This window comes from Arachis hypogaea, chromosome 6 (assembly GCF_003086295.3).
Source record: "Arachis hypogaea cultivar Tifrunner chromosome 6, arahy.Tifrunner.gnm2.J5K5, whole genome shotgun sequence".
In the NCBI taxonomy this organism is placed as follows: Eukaryota; Viridiplantae; Streptophyta; class Magnoliopsida; order Fabales; family Fabaceae; genus Arachis; species Arachis hypogaea.
The window spans coordinates 11,510,882-11,533,333 of NC_092041.1; the positions used below are offsets into that span (position 1 = coordinate 11,510,882).

Sequence of the window (22,452 nt, forward strand, 5' to 3'; positions counted from 1 at the left end):
GAACTTTGGAGACAGCTAAATCATCATAATATTGCAACAACCGTAATATAAGAACATGATCGATATATCTATGTAAAATTCATTTGCTATTATATATTATATATAATGAGTTTATACTTTATAACGTACTTATAATTTTAATATTCAAAGGTGTAAATCACTCATAAATAAGTGGTAATAATGTGTTCTACAGTGAAAGGCGCGCTCAATGGCTCACAAAACACATATATCCAAGAGTAAACAACATTCCCAAATAAGATATTTATTTATTTTCAGGGTTTCATATATAATAGAACGAAACGGGCTACATTATTGGCATTTTATAATGAAATAATTCATTGCACCGAATAATTAATTTCGCTCAAAATAAGCCGCCATTTCCATATTAGTAATCACAAATCATAATGATGAGGAATTGAGGATAATAAACACACTATATTTCCAAAATCCAATGCCTCAAAATATCAATATTTACTGTTCCTAAATCCTGATACATTAACTAATGATCATTTATCATTGCAACTTGCAAGACTAATCATCCTCATCCTATTCTCCAACGTCAAATGCTTGATAATCGTGATCCCTCTCTCCAATATCTTCATTTCCAACTAACATTCTAACATTTCTAACAGTCATAGATGCCAACATTAGCCCTGTTCTCTTCTACAAATTTTTCACGGCCGAAACATCAGTCTTATATACATCATCTATGGTCTTATATGTCATAAATTTTTCCTTCAAATTGTGAGACTAATTTCAATTCAAGAAAGAGATCCCGAGCAAAAGTTCATTTTATCAACCCAAGTTAAATCCTACTATTTACATCACACTAATTTTACATGACAAACAAAGGGAAAACTGGCAGTTAAGCCAAAGTCCTTCCTCAATGAGTAACACTAATGTTACAATTCTGTTTCCTTCCGGTGAAAAAAACGCCCTCCCCCGTATCTCCCCCTTTTCCTCGGGGACTCAGCGCCCTACTAACCCCGGGTTTTGCTTCGTCTAAAAAAAAAAAAAAATGTATAGCCCCTGTGTGCATTGCCGATGTTCTGATGATCGGGAAAAAGTGAAAGTACCTGGTATCTGATGTTCAACCACTTGCTACCCTTGCCCATCTTGCTCCCCGAAATGATGAAAGTATAAATGAAATCATTTCTGAGAATTTTTGTTTCGACAACCACCACTCGAAACATCTGGTTAATGGAATACCCCCTCACATTAAAAATAAAAAAAAATACAGTACCGAAGCAACGGCCAATTTATGCCAATTTTTATGGGGAAAAAAGTTTATATATATAATGCATCTCCTCTAATGAGAATTCTCTAGCCACTTTACCATTGCTGAAAACACTGATGACATTATCTTAAGGCTCTACTACCTTACCATATCAAGCAGCCCATTTCTTCTAAAAGGCTAGATATTTAGGCCATAAGGTCATGGTGATTTATTTCAATCATATACTCTAACCTACATGAAATGTGTTCTACTTCATCTTTCTGCATTTTTTTTTTTATATAATAACCAAGTCTTGTCTCCACCTGGATGAAATTGGCTCACATGGATCAAATATATTGTGCCTCATATCGCATGCTCACTAGCTATAGAACTATTCTCCATCTGATCCAATCTCTCACTCACAAAATTTCAAGAGCTTCCTTGCTAAGTTATACGACCTAGCTTAAATTGCAGAATAAATTGAAGGTAAAAATTAAAATACGAAGCCCATATTATGTGAAATTTTAAGACAAGGCCATACTTTTTCCCATTCCAAGAAAGGATTTTGTACTTTTAAACCGAGGGAAACATTATGTTACCCTCAAATTATTTGTCAGAATATTATAAAGGAATACTTATCAACATTTAATGTAGAAAAGAGGAAATATAAAGAAAAAAACAAATACAACTATACCAAATAAAACCATTCAAATACTGTATAATTCACGATTGATTCACTTCATTACATGCATGTTCAACGAAAAAATTCATCGATCATAGAAAAATCAAAAGAGACAAAGAATCAAAGCCTTCAATGGAAGTTCAACATACCATCTCGAAAACAATTGTTCAGATAATTGTTCCCTAGAAGCTCCATCAGAGACAGGTTACAGGAGATTAGTGTTGACTCTTTCTTCATTGCCAAGCCAGCGCCCAATTAAGCTTATCATTTCTCGTGTCAAGCTAATCTCTGCAATGGAACTATTTTCTGCAGTAATGGAGTCAGTGGCACCAATGCAAACTTCAAGGTCGCCAAGCAAGCTTCTAGGATGAGAAGGGAATAGAGAACTCTTTCCTGAATAGCTTGGCATAGTGTTTGCAAGTCTGCAGAACTCACTTCAGTAGGTTTTACCTGGAAACAGGTGAATTAATATATGAAGGTACTTTTTCATCAGCGTAAAAGAATAAGTACAAAGAGATGTGCTTCTTGATATTTTAACCATTCCTACCTCTAGTTCCAGATGATTCCCAAATCTCGTTTTAAATGCTGAGGACTTCCGATGCATCTTAATCGTCCACGCAACCTTGCAAACAAATATAATTAATATCAGGCAATAAGTATACATCAGTAGCTGCCTGCCAGGGTCCAAGAATGAAAGAGAAAATAAGTTGTACCATTATTCCCATCCTGGTACATAAGGCTTGAGCTTCATTCATGCTGTGGGTAAGTTAGAATTACTGCAGTTTTCCCCCTTCTTGTTGAGATCCTAGATATTACATCCCACATAAATCTTTTGGCGATGGGATCCATACCTGAAAATACCAATATGAAGACCTAGAGATGCTTTGTCGGGAATCACTAAGCTTAATCCATTCCAGTAAGAACCTACAAATAGCTAACATTCCCCTTAAACTCGAAGCTTGCTGGGCATGAATGATACATAACAAACAGATTATGCAGATGCTAAAAAAATATTCTGAACCCATGGTTTTGATCATAGAATTGAATGCAACAAGAATTCAAGTCAATTGATGAAGCGGGTTCCTTTTTCAGGATAAAAATGAAGTGGTTTCTTAACATGTGTGGGTTCCTTTTCAAGAAAAAATGAAGTGGGTTTCTAACATGTCAAGCATCTATGAACTAAAGTTTAGACAATTAAAAAAGCTAAATGTAAATCTCAATGCAAGTAACTCCGTTATCGTACTGTAGATGGTTCATAAGAATGAAATAGGAGGATCTCCAATCATTGCGATTGCAACAGATAGTTTCCTTTTATTCCCCCCACTAAGAGTAAATGACGGTTTATTAGCATGCTTCAATAAGCCAAATTCCACCATCTTTTCCTTAACAATCTGTTGAAGTGATCATAGACAAGAAGCGACAATTATGCTGTATCTATTATGATCATATTCTATTGATGAATGCTAATTAATATAAAATTCATAGTGATATTTCAAGCTTTCAAGAGGCCTGACACTTTTCCAATCCTGAGTCTATTACCCAACAATTCTGAATGCGCTCCTCGGCGTTTCCCCATGGCCCTATATAGTGATAACCACCTCACCCCCAATACCACCCAACAGAGAGTTGGTTGCAAATATTTATTCCCTCCACTAAGTCTATTTCCCCAATTACCCTTTTTATGTTGCACTTTAATACATTGGTTCCTAACAGTTTGAGGCATGAACGGTGCACAAGCCAACCTACCTCGCACTGAGATTCAACTTATTTTGTTTATATTGTCTGTAAGTGTCGTATTTGCTGGTTTCTCCCATAAAAATGGAAAAGTACGGGTGTTTCTTATTTCAAACTTGTCGAATTACAAATCGATTAGCTACCTACGTGCATGTTATTGCCATGAATTGTCCAGACACATCAAGTATGAAAGGGATAGAGTTACACGTACATTATCTATAGTGTATTCTGGAACACCTTTTATTCTAGCATAAAGCTCAAGATGCTCTTGAACGGTCCAAAAACTCCAATAAAGCATCAAATTGCGGACAATATCCAATCTGGAAGTGAAATATTGAGATAAACAATAAATAGTTAAATGGATTTACATAAAACTTCATTCTCTAACTGTTAAGTCATTGTGTACACATAAGAGAGAATAGCATACATATTGGCGAGCAGCCTGGATGGAGCATATATCTTTGCAAAAAATAAAAGCAGTCCATCAGAAGGAGATTCTTCCCTATACATAAAAGACACAACATTAAGCAATAAGCCCATAAGAATCACGAGAAAGCCTAGTTCACAAAATCCATATTACAAAACCTCTATTGTGCAATTGAATGAATCTATCAAATTTTTCCGAACACACAAATATCATCTCAAGTTTGTTTAGATTAGAAGATTGTACCTATGGAACAGATAATAACACTATACTCACAAGAGAAAATGAATGGAAAATCAAAACAATGTTATCAATGCACATTTAAGTTTGCTAGCTAAAGAAGTTCCTATTATAACAGGAGTAAATATGCAGTATTAATTGTAGCATATGATATACGCATAACATAGAAAGAGTTGTGGTCTTTCCAGCTCCATTGTTCTAAAAAGCCGAAACATTCTCCTTCTGAACCGAAAAGGTTAACGAATCTACTGCAACCTTTTCCCCTAGATACTTCCTTCAGAAACACCTTAATTTCAAAGGGAAAAAAAACTATAATTAAATAAAAAGCATTTGTCATGTTAAAAAGCAAGTGAATAATCAAAAAAATACCTTCGAAGATTACGCAGGTAGATAATAGAATTATCGAGGAACAGAAAGTACTCTATTTCTTTCGGTTTTCACATCCACATCTTCATCAAGTCCATTGAAACAGTTCCATAAAGGTTCTAAGAGAGGTCCAGATAAGTGGTATTACGCTGGAAGATGTTTAAACTCTGCCACCACTTCTGATCATAAACGGAGTTAATTTGAGGGGGGACAAACTTCAAGTGCAAGTGTCAAACAAAGTAACCATGCTCTTCATACAGGAAAATAGATTAGAATGAGAAGTATTCTGTTTTTGACACAATCTATGTTCTCTTGTTCTTTGTTATCATATAAACTAACAACTTATAGGCACCTCGTGCATATGCAGCAATTTTTTTTTCTGTAATATACGTACTTTTTTATAACTTGTTTAATGTACAAATTTATTGAAGAATTAATAAAATGAGAACACAAATATGAATGTATTTTTATTTAGAATTATTTAATACAAGTAACATATTTATAGCAAAAAATAAAATAGTAATGCTGTTTGTCTGCATTATTAGTAAAATTGGTGGTTTTTTTTGTTAAAGATTTGAAACGTAAGAACTGTAAATAAGGGCATTTTTGGGAATATATAAACTGTGACCAAGTAGTTTTTTTTTTCTGCCTTAGTCACTTTAGTAGTATTAAAGAAGTATAGATAATATATATCATCATTGGTGTATGTTGATAAAAAGATATTATAATAAAGAGCACATGAAAATTAATACATGAAAACCTCCTAACGACTATCACTTGTTCACTTTTATATTACTACTATAGTCCCACCTAGAACTTGTACTTTGAATCATAATTCATAATTCGTAAGGAACAAAACAGCAGAAAATTTTGATATAGTTAGAGTTATACCTCAACAGCAAGATAACAAATAGAGGCACCTGAAACATTCCAGTCAAATATCCCATCACTTGTTTTATCTTTCATTCCTTGCCGTAGAAGTGCCAATGAAGCAAGAACCATCAGCAAAACAAATCCAGGAGAATTCTGAAAAAATTCTGAAACAGAACAAATATTTATGTAGAGAGTATGTAATGGTATTTATATTAAATCATATACTATTACAGAATGGATAGCATGATATCTTAAAATATTAAAAGTATCTCAATGTTTCTGTTAGGATTTAGAATTGCTTTGTTTATCTTATTATTTATTCTGTAAGTTACATCTACATGTTTTTGCTATCCAATTTAGTTTTGTAAGTTGTAACCAGTATCACTGTATAATGAAGTCCCTAGATATTCATGAGCACAGCCAGCAACATATTTTCATATTATTCAGAATATTTCTTCTCTTCCTTAGCTTCTAAAACCGACAATCTCAAGCAACAAGCTTGGCACAGACAGCAGAGAGAAACAGAAAGTAAATTCATTCTTTACTTTAAATATATGAAATATTTGGCAACTTGAAAACTTCGTTACGACAAGCAATTTTTTACATTTGTGATTAAACTAATGTGTCTATCTTGATTAACAAATTGCAAGCACAAAGTAAAGAGACAAATTGGGGTGGAGCTTAGAAGTATAATAATCTGATAGTTTCATCCCCCTCCCCCCTCTTCTTTCTCTTTCTTTTTTTCTCTTCCTAAAAAAAAAGAGCTCAAATGGGAAAAGTCCTGCATATTGCTATTACCTTCAGGAAGGTGAATCAGTCAAAGCAAGGGCATGGGATTCATGCTGCTAAAAGCTTAAGAGCAGTAAGCAGTTACCTTAAGAAAAGTATTGGCAGTTGTTGTGTTTGGTATAAGTCCCATAATGAATGAGATAACCATTAGAATCAATCCAGTGAAAAGTGAATTAAAAGAACCACATTCTGAAAAGAAGAATGAATGTCTTAGCATTAATATGCACGGCAAGTAACGAAATAAAAATAATTGTGTCCCCCTACCTGAGCCATGGTATGGTCAAAAAAGAAAAATGTAAGGCAGTAAGTTGATGATGCAACTGGCAAGTCCATATTCCAAAAGCATCAGTGTAGTCGGTAACAAAGATACCCCTCCAACAAATTGATCCAAACCTACAATATTAATTAATAGGCAAGAATTAGCATCTAACACTATGATTCTGTAAGCAAAACCTCAAGGATTGATTCAATTGAGATGTCATAGGAACCATATTTATGGAAGTAGTTGATCTGAGAGTATACACTGAAACGAGGGAAAATAGATACCGTTTTAAATAACTCTATTACAAGCCTTCCATAGCACAAGCAAACCATCAAAATATTAACCAAAGATGTGTATAGGAATGGTCTAGAATACCGAAAAAAATTATCTGAGCAGCTGCTATTACATTAAATATGGAAGTACATAAAAATAATTAATTTATCATTAATAATTAAAAACTAATATTTTTAACAGAAAACATACCAAAAATGTAAAAGAGAATTATGGGCAAATGAGGCCGGAAACAAGAAGCTCACGAAGTCCCAAATATATGTAGAAGCCAATATGAAAGGACAGAAACCTGATCAGCAAGATCAGTATCAGAGTGAAGACAAGATAACTCAATAATATGTTAAACAGTGTTCTTTCAAGAAAACTAAGATACCCACTAATTAGCTGCTGGTGCTTAGCTTTCACTTCACGTTCCTGCACCAACCAAGTTTGGAAACTTTTAGCCCTTGAACATAAAAGAAAGTAAAATGCATTCACACTCTAAATATTGAAAGTAAATGCTACTTAAGCATCCACACTTCCATGTGCCTCTATTATCCAATAGCTCGTACATTTGGAAGAAATGTTTATAACGTGATATCAAAACTTCTATAACTAAAGTGGTCTTGATCCTTGTATTTGCTCACATTCTTCTAAATGGCATAAAATTTTCAGCACAAGGTAAGGTGAGTGTGTTGTTCATAGTTAATGCTTCAAACAAAAGGAGCTCTTTCATTAGGCAGGGTATTAATGTATAAAAACTGTGCATGTGCATGTGCCTTTACCCAATAACTTGAGCTTTTGAGATGTATGATCCATGACAGTTCTTCTTTACATTTCTTTCAGAAGGAAAAGAAAATGATTAAAAAATGATATACTGATGAAACTAGTGTAACACAACTTACCTTAACAATGGGAACAGCAAATGAGGCGGGTATGAAGAGAATGCAATATTGACAATAATTGCAGCAGAGAAGGCATCCAGGTCCTACAGAATTTCATCAGCAGCTCATCAAATCTTTGATTTTAATCAAAGAGTATGGAGGGAAGGAATTATAGATGAGCATTGAGTATACAAGTTGGACATCTTAGCATCACCAACCATTATGTACTTTGGATGTGAAAACGTAAAAAATAAAATATAAAAAATGAAAAGATAAAACGAAAAAAACTTGGTAGCTTACAGTTCTAATTGGAACATGCATCATAATTCTTGAATAATACCCAGTTTGATAACATAAAAAGAACATGGTAGCTTACATGACGTTGTACGAGCTGGCTTTGTGTCATTGGTAGTGGGTGGTTGCGTGTCTGAATTGTCATATTTGTGTCACCAGTAGCAAGTCTAAGAATGGCACTGTTCATAACATTGATAAAGGTGGGAGCAGCGTGCTGGCAAGAACAATTGTGCAATACAGTGTAGCCTAAGCTCCCATCACTATTTTGATCATCCATCACAATTGCCCCATACCTTCATATGAAATTACATTGCAATCATTTGTATACTACATCAGGCATTCATCATCATATAAATGGTATTTAGTTGTATTTCTTAAGTTGCCTAGTAAGGGTGTGTTTATTTCTTCTTCCCAAAAGAGTGATTTTACAACTTGGATTTCTTTATATAATTGAAAAAGGCTGAAACTGATTCGATCAAATGCTACTCTCTTTAGCTTTTCCGAAAATGCTGAATTTTTTTCATTTAGTTATTTTAGAAAATTTATACATGTATTTGGTTGGAACGCAATTTATGCACCTTCAATGGTAGATTTTCAGTTAAACAAGTTTTATGGACAGAACTAGATATTTGGCCTCTATATGGTGCAAAGACTGTCATCCTTTTAGAGGACTTCCCTGCTTAGATATATTGTGAGATTGAAAGGCTATGATTCATTGATTGCTTTTTCTTTTCTCTTTGTTTTTTTCTTTCGTAAGACAGGCCTGTTATCCTCCCATCTTGTGCCATTCTCCTCATATTAATGATACATTTCTTTCCAAGTCTGATATAATTTCTTATCACAAATGCTTACAGTTCTGAAATATGACAAACCAAGAGTGGACCAGGAAGTTGAAGTTTACGAACCTAGATTGGTAGGATTCATTGAAGCTAGACATCAAATATTCACTCATTGAAAGTAGAGCAGGTCCTAGAGTTGGCCCTGCTGCTTCCACTGCATCAGCTAATGCCTTCCCTGAATTAGGGAACTTGTATGAGCTTGGCTTGTATCTTTGAATCCACCCTCCTTTGACATTTTGTGCTACCTTCAACATCATAGAAATTCCAGTGAAACCCCGTCAGAATGCACTAGAGTCAACTTTTGACCACCAGCCTCTAAGACTAAAAAGAGACATGATACAACATAATTTCATGAGGCAAAAATCGAAACAACAGTGAGTGACTAACCTTTTCAGCAATAGGCAAAGATAGATTAAAAGGGATTGGACCTCCCCCACCCCCACCAGTCAACAGAGGATTAAAATAAGAAGTTGAAAGGATCAGGCCCTGCTGATCAGGATGTGGCTTGAGCTTGAGAAAAGAAGACCAATAACAAGAAAACAGCAGGAATAATTAGCTGGAATATAATTGTTTTGTGATCTCTCCGAGCAGATATTGCCCTTTTAATGAATAAAGCTCTCGAGTGTTGCCAGAATGTTGACCTAGAAATGAGACAACAGCTACAACACAGCATACCCACGAAGTTTATGAAACTTATAACCATAGCAAAAATCAAACCACAAGCTCCTGCCACTATGCTAGATATCAAACCAAGGAACTTCTTATAATTTCCTAAAAAACATTTTTTGGTGGAGGGATGGTCATAAGAACCAAGCAAAGCCACAGAGTCAGACACAAGGGAACGATCATTTCCCTCGAAGCATTCGACTCCATCATAGTCACATCCTGCAACTCTCAAAAATACCTCCTCTAGGGTTGTGACTGATATACCATAGCTTTCAATACCAAGACTGTCTTCATTACCACTACCACTTATTTCCATGTTCAAAAGTGGTTTTTTCATGCAACCTTCAATTTCCCTAAACATCCCCTCAAAAGCTGATGAAGATGCCAGCGGAAGCCTAAAGGAAATCTCAGTTCCCACCTGCAAATGAAATAAATGGAATCAATCATCATAACATCATGCAAAACAAATTTAAAAACAATGTATGAAGAGGAAGTATTTTTAATTAAGTTTGAACTTGATTATCCATAACCGAAGCACTGTTTATATGAAATCGAACATAAAACCAACTACCTTACCATTTTTTTCCTTTTTGCTTTTTTGCATTTCAAATGATATAGACAATTAACTCCTTAATAAAATTAACAATTAAAAACAATGAAAGAAAGAGGAAACCAGGTTTAATCTTAAAGCATGTATGGTTTGCATCCAAATCCGTAATGCTGTCAGAGCTGGGAAAGAGCTATTCAACCTATTCTATGTAAGTTTTTTACGTTTACCTTTTTTACACCTCACCTCTCCACTTTCGGCGGCTTTGGCTGAAAAAGAATGACAGATATTTCAAGCGAACTTTCCATCTTTGGACAACATATGATATTGAGTGGTTTTTCCGTACTTAGATATTCTAGTAGTGCATTCTTTTGGGGCATTTTCGTGCCTAGATATGCAAAAATATGAGCATATCCTGTTACATGGCTAATATCTAAGGTTAGGACCTATGTGTTATTCTTTTCCTAAAACATATCCGGGTTCCTGTAACACGAACCACAGCTCAATCTCTAAGGTTAGCCTATGTCTTAAATTTTGCTCTCTCCTTTCTGAGATTTCTTATCCTCTTCCTTTCATACTCTCTTTAACTGCATCAGGTTTCTTTCCTTTTTACTGTAAAGCTAAATATTAAGTGACCAAACTTAGAGTAACAATTAATAATCACCATGGTAAAGTTAGTTTATTCATGTCCAAAGTAATGAATTATCTGAATAAGTTTAATCTATGATAAAAGTAGGCTACTTTTCTCCCTTTAAAGTGATATAAAGAAGACTGTTGACTGCCTACTGTTCATAGATGATTACTAAGTTCATCAGACTGATATTAAAGTGAATTGCAAATAGCTATACTGTGAGAGATTACCTCGCTTACACAGGTTGCTGAGGGAACATGACGATATACTATATCACTAGCTATAGAAGCAGTAGGAGCTGACTGAAAGGACAAGAATTAAAGAAAAATGAAAAACTAAAATACATAAATAAATAGAGCATTTCAGCCATGAAACATCAGCACCTGAATGAATTGAAGAGGAAGTTATCAGGATAGAACAAACCTTTACAAGTGTTAGAGTATAACCAACTCCATAATGATGCTTCAAGAAAAGTGAGCTGTCAAAAAATACTACAAATAAGAGGAGAAAAAAAATGCATAATACAATCATGATACCTAGATGTGCATTTAAAAGTTAAACTAAATTCCCACCAATTTTGCCACTAGAAATCAAGTCAACAGAGGTAAAACTGGAAATTCAGAAAGTAACTGCACATAAAATTTAATGAATTGCCTAATATGAATTTCGAAATAGGCAAACAGTGCACACACATGGGTGTGGGTGCACATGCATGCGTGTGTGCACCATGAGGGATAGTAGAAAAAGAAACTAAACTAGTTGAGAAAGGAAAGTAGAAAGTGGATAAAGGCATACAACAAAATATATACATATATACACAACTTAACCTTCATATATAAATTTCGTCATTGATCCTCATATTTCATTTCAATCATTAGCTTTCAAATGAACGGTATAATTGGGGAAAGTGAGAAGGAAATTAAACCTTCCACAGCATTTCAGAGAACCATTGGCCATGATAGCTATCCGATCACCTAGTTCATCTGCTTCATCCATTGAATGAGTTGTTAGTAAGATTATCCTGCCCTTCTTAAATTTTTTATTAACTGCCAAGTCAAACGCATTGAGTATGGATCCATTCCGCTGGTAGGTTCATCAAGAATTATAACCTGCCAGGTAAGACCAAGGGGTTCCAGTTTTGTTCAATATATGAATACAAAAATAAAGCAAGTGTTTTTGATATGCATACTACCTTACTGTTCCCTATCAATGCAATTCCAAGAGACAATTTCTCTTCATGCCACCAGAAAGAGCTCTCACAACACTGTTAATTTTATCAGCCAGGCCCACCTGATCATGCAATAGCAGTTATTTAGAATACCACATTGATTCATAATTGAACAGAGTAAAGGGCTAAAAACAAAAATTTAGGGACAGGAGACGCAGGACAATGTCTACATTGCAAAAGGTTCATCAAAACATGATCACAAACTCCTGAACAATTTAAGATTGTATCAATTTCAAATACCGCTAAAAACAAGTCCCACGGCAACCCTATAACTTTCAATACTGGGCATACAACAGCCAAATTCCTAGAATGTTATTGCAGAATGTAAAACATTGGGAAGAAACATTCCTTTGTCTCCTAACCACCCCCTTTGACCCTATATTTATCATAGTTGGGGACTTTTTATGGCCACAATTAAATATCACCAAACTCACCTCGTCAGCCATATTGGTAACAACAGCCTCCAGTGAGTCTTCATCAACACCCTTTAATATGGCGAATATTTCTAAATGCTCCCTTACCTACATAAAGTCAATGGCCCCGAATTCAGTATAATATGAGAGTAAAAATATAAATAAATTTAAAAAAAAAAGTAAGCACTGCAACAATAATAAAAAATCAACTCTGGGTATATAGCTATGTTTAGATGATGATACAGATTAACAAGAAAAAATTAGAAAAGAGAACAAGTACAAGAAGAATTTAAAAAAAAAATAAAAATAAAAAGGTGCTACGAGGAGTGATGAGAGGATGTCAAAGGGAGCCCTTAATTCTCTGACTGCATAAATGTATAGCATTGTGGCGGCTATATGTTCAAAATAGGGAAAAAAAAAAAAAGCTATTACAAGCTGCGATGGAGTGCTGAATTTTTGGTAGGGCAGGCAAGACTAACGATAATATGTACACCCACAATGTAAACATGGCTTTTAATACACTTATACACATAAAACTATAATAATTTAAAATTAGACAAAATGAATTAATATTATTTGTTATGCAAATGGATAACAGTGTCGCAACTCATTAGAATATGTTGGGAGGCCACCAGAATGAAACAAAAGAAATGTCTAGAGTTTCAGGTTGTGAACTTATACGGGAAGTATAGAAGCATACATCTATCTATACAAGAAACAGCAGTTACTAATATCCTGAAATAAGCATTCAACAAATCGATAATAACATTTAGTCGCGGTATGGATAACAGAATATAAAAGCAAGCTTCTCCTTACGGTCAATTCGGGAAAGAGTATATCATGTTGTGGGCACACACCCAAAACCTTCCGTATCTCATCCTACAAAACAAGATAATCACATTCGAATGAACACATGACCAAGAATATTCACAAAGAAACAAAACAAAGAGAGCATATACATGTCCCAGATTACCAAGAAACACATGCTATCAGCCACGATCCCCCCACCCCCTCTTTTTCTTTTTTCCTCTAGCTTCTTTTGTCCAGCACAAAGGGAAATAAATACTATGGATCGATAAATTGGATTAGTTTGTAGCAGCACAAGAACATAGTGAAGAGCGATTGAAATTATTAATTGACAAGTTTTGTTCAATTTACTCGAGTCTATGGCTCCACTTTCTTTTTGCAGATGGCATTGTCAACTCTAGCAGAAAATGCCATAAGGGCCATGGTATTAGTCTTTGTATTACGTATGTCCAGATTAGCAAATTTTGTGATTAGAAGAGTTTACAATGAATGAAGTGCTGCAGAAAGCTGATTCTATGGAAATTAATGAAACCAAATATGCAGTTAGCATGTACTTATGACTTCAAGATATTTAAATCACAAGAAAGTATATGATTTAGACGTTTGACATCAATTTGGTTTAAGGCTCATGATTTTTTAATTCCCCTCTGACATGTTGGTAGTTTGGAAAGCAATGCTTTATAGATAACTCTTCTTTTGGCCGTTTTTCGCTATTGTATAGAGGAACCCATAGCCTCCTCCTTGTATTATTCTTCTATTCTTCTTTTATCAAAGAATAATAAGTAGATAGATTGTGAACAATAAGCTTGAACTATGAAGTATCTGTGATTCTATAACAAACAACTTACAATATCTGATACAATGTTCTTTCCAAACACCAAAGCATCCCCTGATGTAGGAGGAAGAAGACCAACAAGCATCGAGATTGTTGTACTTTTACCAGCTCCATTATGTCCTTCAAAAAGTATAATCAATGAGCGACAACTGTTACGGAATAGGTATATATATAAAGAAAAATTGGGAGAGTAGATGATAAGAAATCATCCTAAAACAAGAAAATCAAACAATAAAGAATTATTGTAACGGGAATACAATCTCTCAAAATACTCATTACACACAAGAATAATACACAGGAAGTTTTTAGATCAAGCCTTTTAAGAGAAAGATAGCTTGTATATAAAACATATGTATGACTGTAATGTAAGCAACAGAAATTAAGAAAGAAGAATAATTGCACTCACCTAGAAGAGCAAGAATCTGATGTTCATACAATGTAAGTTGTAAGGAGTTAACAGCACAGCAATCTCCTTTTCTAGTAGCATACACTTTATGCAAATTCCTTATCTGAATGCATCTAAAGTTTCCAAACAAGAAGTCAGAAAGAGACTACATAGAACACGATTCCAACGTACCAAGTTGATTCACTTGAATTGTATTTCATATATACCTGCCATCAAGCTCCTGTTGTTTCATATCTAGGCTTATTGCTTCTATAGAAGGTCTCGACTCGGAATTCCTACCATCAATTTTAACTTCAAAATTGGAGGGGCGGTGTTTTCCAGTTTTATTCTTTCTCCAGAAGTCTCTTCGGAAAACAAAAGACCACGGATATCGCCGTCCATACTCCCGTGGAAGAACCTTCAACGTAAGCAGAGTTTGAATGGTTTTATCATTTATAAGGGGAAGTGGAATGAGAATGCTTTAGAGGAAGACACATATTCATTATAAAAACAATTGAGCATCTTGGTTGAACATTTGTTTGCTAACAGTTAGGACACAACAGCAATTGCTTGTTTGTACCTGTGTATGATTTGAAATACGTCACTTTTGCAAAATGTAGGTTAGTCTAACTAAATAGTACTTTCTTAAATGAGCATTCTTCTATGATATTACAGTTGGAAAAAGAAAAAGTTGAGAAAAATAAAATTCGGGAAGCAAGAACGGAGAAAAGGGACCAAATCTGAAGGCCTGCAAAGGGAAAGATATATCTAAATTTATGCACACACACATATTATTGTAGACAAATACACACACAAAAACACAAGCAAGAGGTAGTAGAAAAAGTTTGCTCACATGTAAAAACAACAGCAGCCTTGCAACACTAGATGACTTAAACAGAACCACTTTTTGTTAGTTCATCCATTTGGCACTTCTCTAATAATATCCCTAAAATTTCTCATTCGAATACCTACTTTTAAATCATATTTTATATAACATGCTTAATACCAGTTTTGAAGAGGAAATACTTTCAAGCAATCAATTAATTAAAACCAGTATACAGATAAAAGACGCAAATAAGCACAATTTAAAAATTATACATGACAGAAAATGAGAAAGTTGAAATTAACTCAGAGTGCATGAAAATACAGCCAAATCATTAGCTGAGTAAAATTAAGTTTAAATGTTTCCCAGAAAGAAAACTGTTTAGAAGCATCACAATGTTCAGCCAAGTATGAAACAGCACCTTTCTTGAAACTTTTCATGCATATCTATATGTATATACATCAACACAAACTAAATCTGTTATCTCCCAACTAAGCAACAAATGGTTGATTTCAGCTAGACAATCTAGCTAGGACACAAAGGACAGACACAAAACGGTCATTTGTTACCATTTTAGTTAGCTTACTCGAGATAAAAAAGATATATTAAAATATTGAGGTCATACCTTGTCAAAATATAGACCCATTGCACAATATAGCAGTGTATCAAGTATCATCATCAAAAGACATAGAGAAAAATTCACTCCAGATGATTCCTGCACAATAAATATCTTAAAAGAATTGGGAAAGAGATATCGGTCAAAATAACAATAGTAGCTGCAAAGTTGATACTGCATGAACGCACCCGCCATATGTTGGTCCAACGCAGTCCCACATGAGCACGCTCATAATCAGCAAAGTTAACTGACCCCAGAGCAAAGGCTGTAGGTGAAAGTATAGAAGCAAGAACCTTCAATACCCTGAGCAGACAATCTCAAATCAATTAACTCTACACTCAAGTATGAAAAACTTGGACAAGAAAGATATTATATATTGATAAAAAAAGGTACTCACATTGAAACACCCTCATCATTGACAGTGTAATAAGGGAAAAAAGTACCAAGAAAAGACAGCGTTCCAACTGCAACAGCTGTTTTGGCCCGTTTGAAAAATGTTGATATAAAAAATGACAGCATGATTGCACTAAGCCCAAAAATGAAAAAGTAGGCAAACACCAATGTCTTATCACTATACTTGAATAAATTATCCATGGTGCAAGCAGTAATGATCCCGGAAGACACTGCAAACTGTAATATTCAAATTGCACAAAGATGAGATGATAAAACCAAGATAATGCCTTGATCTAGACAAAGAAAGAATCAAATCGTCACATTATTGGTTCTCAGTTATGTAATAAATTTTCAACACAGATAAAATAAGGAACTAAATTCCATTAATGAATCATCCAAGCAGTCTCTTTTACTTTATACCACACCAGCAATGATGGCAAGGCGGCAGCAATCTACATGTTCTAGATTTTCTCAAGAAATATCTACCTTATTTGTATTAGTATTAGAATAGTTACAGAGTAAGAGATTTGAGACTATTTGGTGTAAAGCTCATGAACTTTTTAGTGGAATTTCCTTCTGAAACAAGCCAAGAGATGGGAAGCTATGCTCCAGTAATTTTTATTTTCCCCCTCTTTTGGCACTTGGCTCTGGTAGGAAGGATTCCATGTGCCGCCATCTTTTTTTTTTCCTCCTTCTTCTCTACTTATTAATGTTCTTCTATAATCAATATTAGTAATAAGAGAATGGACTCCCAAAATCATAAGATATCATTGTACAGTTTTTCACGGATAGAAAAAGTGTATTGTTACAATGCTAAAATTTCAGACCAAAAGAATTAATATCCCACGCTTACCCACATCCAAATTTCCCAATAAAATAAGCCACCCTAACTCGATCAACAAAAAAAATCAGCTAGCCCCCTCAAATGTGACCTAACTCCAAGAGCTCCTCCAACATCCAACAATATGCTTATTCTTCTCCCCTCTCTTCAACGATCCAACACCTCTTTCATCTCTCTACCTCTAACAAATCATGTGTCAATTGGATTCCTCTTCCAAAGCCTGTCAACTCAAGCTTGCTGACTCCTGTCACATAAGACTTCTCAAAGTCCAACTTAAAGCAAACACCACTTGACCTTTTCCTCGGGTCATGAACTACTTCAACAGCTACTAAAGCAACATCTAAGATTTTCTGAGCACACTATTTCACCAAAGTAGTATATTCTAAAATGTCATTTGAACAAAAGAGATAGTGCCATTTAATGATTTATACAAAGCTGTGATTGGTCTATAATTGATTAATATTAACTAACCTATCCTTTGGAACCAAAATGTTAAGAGTTAACAACTTAACACCAACCTTTCCATAACTAAGGAATTCCTCAAACACCTTGAACAAAAACAGAATGTTATAATCAGCAAATAAGTCTCCAAGTTAAATTCTCATAAAGCCATTTATATCCAACCAGACCTTTGAAGTTATTCATCCTAACACAGAGCAGGAGTGCCTAAAGGTAAACCAAAGGGAAAAGAATGTGGGGGGGAGGGGATAAAATAAAATAAAAATAGTAATAGTAACCCACAACATATTGTGGATAAAAAGAAAAACATATACATGCAAACAAAGGGAAAAACTATAGCATATGGAATGGAAAAAGGCATACCTGCAAAGCATATGTGATAAACCAAGAGAGATGAAATATCCCATCTTTCAGGCCCATCATATAGAGTCCTTCTTTAATCTTCTGTTCCTGAAATATTACATTAGAAAATCAGGAGGCAAGAACTAAATACGAGAGGGAGGCTTTCTATCCCATAAATATTTGGAAAGAAAAGTATGTTAAATATTCTTAAATTTTTTTGGGTTGGGGGGGGGGGGGGGGGGGGCTAATAGCATAATACAAATGATCAAATTACCAAACCTTCTCAAAAACAGAATAACTGATGAGGCGCGAAACTGGATAGAGAAAACCCAATAGGTATCTGCACATGTCCCATAAGTATTAGTATACAAGTGCCTGCACAGTTCTGTGTTTACAGTTTGATTCATGATGACCTTATATTGACCAAAATCGAGTTTAATTACAAGTGATTAAAGAGAAAAGTGATTTATGTTGGTAAATTTTATCTAAACATTGATTTTGGCAAAATGAATGTAACACACAACATTGATAAAAATAATATTTTTAAAAAAATTAAAAAAAAAAACTTTTAAATGTATAATGTATAAACATAATACTAACACAAACTTACAATATTCCCATGACTTTCTTTATGATTGACTGGAACTGATCATCAGTGTACTCTCGAGTGGGAAATGGAGATACTCGTATATGACTGGGGTTAAACTGATTCCATGTAGCATTCAGAGAGAAATCAGTGTCATAGAAGCCTGATAGAGGAAGGGTTATGCGTTCAGTGCTGGAATTTATGCCAGACTGTTGAGCAATGAATATTATAAATGAATCGACCATTTGCTGGAGCTGCAAAACACAAAAGGATAGATTAATGGAGTATTATTTAACAGTACAGATATCAAATTGGAAGACAGAAAGCAAGAAGATTATAGAGAGTATAAGTTAATATGTGCAATTAAAAAAGACACTCTCAAGTTGTTACAAAAAAAAAAAAGAATTGCAATGGATACAAAGATATAATAATAAAATATAAAATAAAGTTTCATGGATCTATACTAAAATATTTTTTACCAAAAAAAAAGAAAAGGAAAAAATTCGCACACATATACTTGCAAGAGAAAACAAAATCAGGGGGAAATAACAAGAAAGAATAAGAAAATATCATACAGTAAAAAACCCACTGAAGCTGTACTGCATTGTTGGTACAGCACTAACACCCAGTTCCAAGTCGTTAAGAAATGGGCCATTTGTGTCCATTATTGTTTTTACATCTGGGAAACCGGAGAATGCCCATGTATGATTGAGGCGTATGCTATAATCAAACGACTGAGGACCTTGTTCATAAAATACAACAGCTCCTTTAATTTTCGGATTTGAACAATTCCTAAACAGGTAGAATAGAAAAAAAAATAGAACTTATAAGTAAAGCAGTCAAAAGTTCAGCTCCTCAAAGAATTTCAATCAACTTAAAACAGACATCATTTTCATATTTTATGTTCGAGTCTGATAAAAAATAGGGTGAAAGAATTGTACAAACTATAGAAGCAATAATCTAAGACACCTAGTCACAAGAATAATTTCCATTTTCATTAAAAAAATATAATCTCATTGAAGAGGAGAGGAATAAAGAAAATACAATATCAGATACGAGAAAGAACATGATTATTTTCTGCATAATGAGAATATATATTGATATTGAAAATAGACCAGCATCATGACAGCTTCATAAGAGCCAATATATCATAGTAGAATTAATGAATAGACAAATAGTACACTGCAAGAACCAAAAAGGTATATAAGTATCCATTAACAGTGGGAGAGACATTGTATTACAGGTATAAAGCACATAAGAATCCGTAGTGAAGGAAACCCAAGATACAAACATGATAAATAGTCTCTAATGCAACCAAAACCTCAATATGATATGAAAAATCAGGAGAAATCTTAAATATTCTACATTTTTCATTCAGTACCTCTTATATCACCTAGCATGTAATTCAAAAACCATTGCATGTGTCAGAGCCTACCTATTATAGCAGCTATAGCAGAACTTCAAATCCAGCAGAGAGCCTTAATAATCACAAATTATTTACCTTGCTTGACTGCAGGTACCATAAGCATCTGAGCGAATGTAGCTTTCCAACTCTACCTCATCTTTGTACACTCGACTAACAAGCTGCATATTAAAAGTCGAGTTATAACTACTCTTCAAAAGCCAAATTTTGTGTGTATGCACGCGAAAACACATGAATTCCAAGTGGAGACTGGATTGAAGATGCCTTTAGGCTTTAGCTGTGTACGAAGACAGAAAGACATGGAAACCAGAGACATATTTTTTCGTAAAAGGGATGAGACGGCAAGGAAACAACATCTACATAGTGCATGGAATGGGAACCTGCCTAGTTGCCATTCACTGCCTTTAACAATTGAAGAGATGACACTTCAGATAAAAGACAGAAATGACTTTCATAAACCCTAAACGCTTACAGGTGACAAAAAGTCAAAAATTAGAATAATGGAACAAAGTTACGACTCACAGATAGACTTGATAAAGCAGCCAAAGAAATACTGGATAGATTTTGGAGCAAGCAAATTAAACTGTTCCACTGGTAAGACCATGGTTAAAAAGAGTATTAGTAGTTTACCTTCAGGAGTGGGAATTTTATGGACACTACATCTATCATCAGCTTCGTCTCATCGGTATCTGGTGCAAAAGCTAAATACTCCCCTTCCTCCAACAAGGATGCCAAAACTTGTTCGAAGTTAGGGGATATACCTTTACCCACCTCCACAAACATCTCTTTCTGAATGTGCCTGCTCCATTTCCACATAAAAGTTTACTCCTCATATAAAATCAAAGATAAAATAAAAAAATAATTCCGGAAATGAAACAGCAATCGCTTTCGGTTCCCTCCATAAACCTTTACTACAGATAACGAATACAATCTACTTTTACTTCATCAAATAAAACAGTACTTGAATATCAAAAATGGAATGTATTGAAAACCTGCATTTTGTTCAATTTGTTTAGTTTAGTGCCTCCTTAAAACAGACGACAAAGAGAAAAGTGCAAAAACACAAAAAAAAATTAAAGGAAAAAAAAAGGACGTAGAAGAAGACATGAAGAGATGAATAGAAATACTGACGGTTCAGCTGGATGAATTTGTGTGTCAACTTGAGTCCTCACAGCCACTAACAGCAACAACACAACCGTAGGGAGCAATATCTGCCATGAATTGAGCCACATACATCAAAATTCCCACTAAACTTGACTCATACTTCACCAAATTCAAATGCGATTGGAACAAATGACATACAGAACCCTAAACATCTCTTCCAAAAAAATGACATAATTACAGGAACGTTACAAAAACGTAGGAATTATAGATACACATTTGTACCAGAGCCATAAAAAGAAAACCGCTATAACAGAAACTCAGAATAGTTACAAAAACGACAGAAAATAAATAAATAAGCCAAGTGAAGTGAAGATCACCGAACAAAAAAACAAGATCACGGAATCGATGACGTTACAAAAAGGATCAAAAGCAAATAAAGAGAAACAGATGAACGGAACAAAACAAGAGACAGAAGCGAAAAATGAAAATGAAGAAGAAGGAACCTCAGCTGCAGTAACGAAAGGGTGACGAATTTTGAGGAGCCAGTTCTTGCGGAGCATAACCTTCAACTGCCTGGAGGCAGTTCCCATGGCTGCTGCAACGCAAGAGCGTGAAACCCTAGAACCAGACGCGATGAAACGGTGTCGTTCCCTGCTTCTAAAGAAGAAGAAGAAGAAGAGAAAAAAACAAAGCGTTGTTCAGTTATGACTCGGTGGAGGTTGTTGCGTTGTGTACACTTCAATTTGGTGGGTTACGAGTGTGACGACTGAGCTAGTCATCCATAACTGAAAAACAAAAACCCAATTTATATTTTATTTTTCATTTAATTCATTTTTTCTTGTTATTAATTAACGAATATTTATATTTATGAGGAAGTGAGTGAAAACGTTGAAGAGAAGAGAATGATAAAGCAGGGGTCTGCGATACCAGGTTTCAGTTGAGGGTTCGCGCGCCGCTGCACTCTTTATCGTCTCGTGACTCGTGAGACGAAACAGAAACACAGATTACAGAATATATCGCTTGTGTAAATAAATTATTAATTACTATTTATATACAATATTTTTGTGTAAAATAATAACTAAAAATTATTTGGTTAATATCATTTAATATTTTAGCTATTTGAATGTATATTTAATATTTATTCTAAAAAATGTGTATAATCTGAATGTATAAAAACTCTTGGAATCAGTACTGTTTTATTATTTTTAACTATTATTTCATCAGTATAAATATTAAATTATTATTAATAAATAAATTTTATTAATTTATAAGTATAAATTTTAATAAATATAAATATAAATTATATATTTTTCATATAAAATTTCTGTAAATATAAGTGTATGTTTTTTTTTTAACAAAGATAAAAAAATTTAAATCTACAATCTCTTAAGTAAATATGAAAAAATTATGTTATTTGAGTTATAACTCATTGAAAAATATACAATATAACAATAAAAAATGATAATATTTTGTTACTATA

General features: G+C 34.2%; 2 pseudogenes; both read right to left on the reverse strand.

Annotated features, from left to right (window-relative positions):
• Positions 1-3,151: 3,151 nt before the first annotated feature.
• Positions 3,152-6,454, reverse strand: LOC140173166 (ABC transporter A family member 1-like; annotated as a pseudogene).
• Positions 6,455-7,124: 670 nt separating this feature from the next.
• Positions 7,125-21,871, reverse strand: LOC112696017 (ABC transporter A family member 1-like; annotated as a pseudogene).
• Between the last annotated feature and the right edge of the window lie 581 nt (positions 21,872-22,452).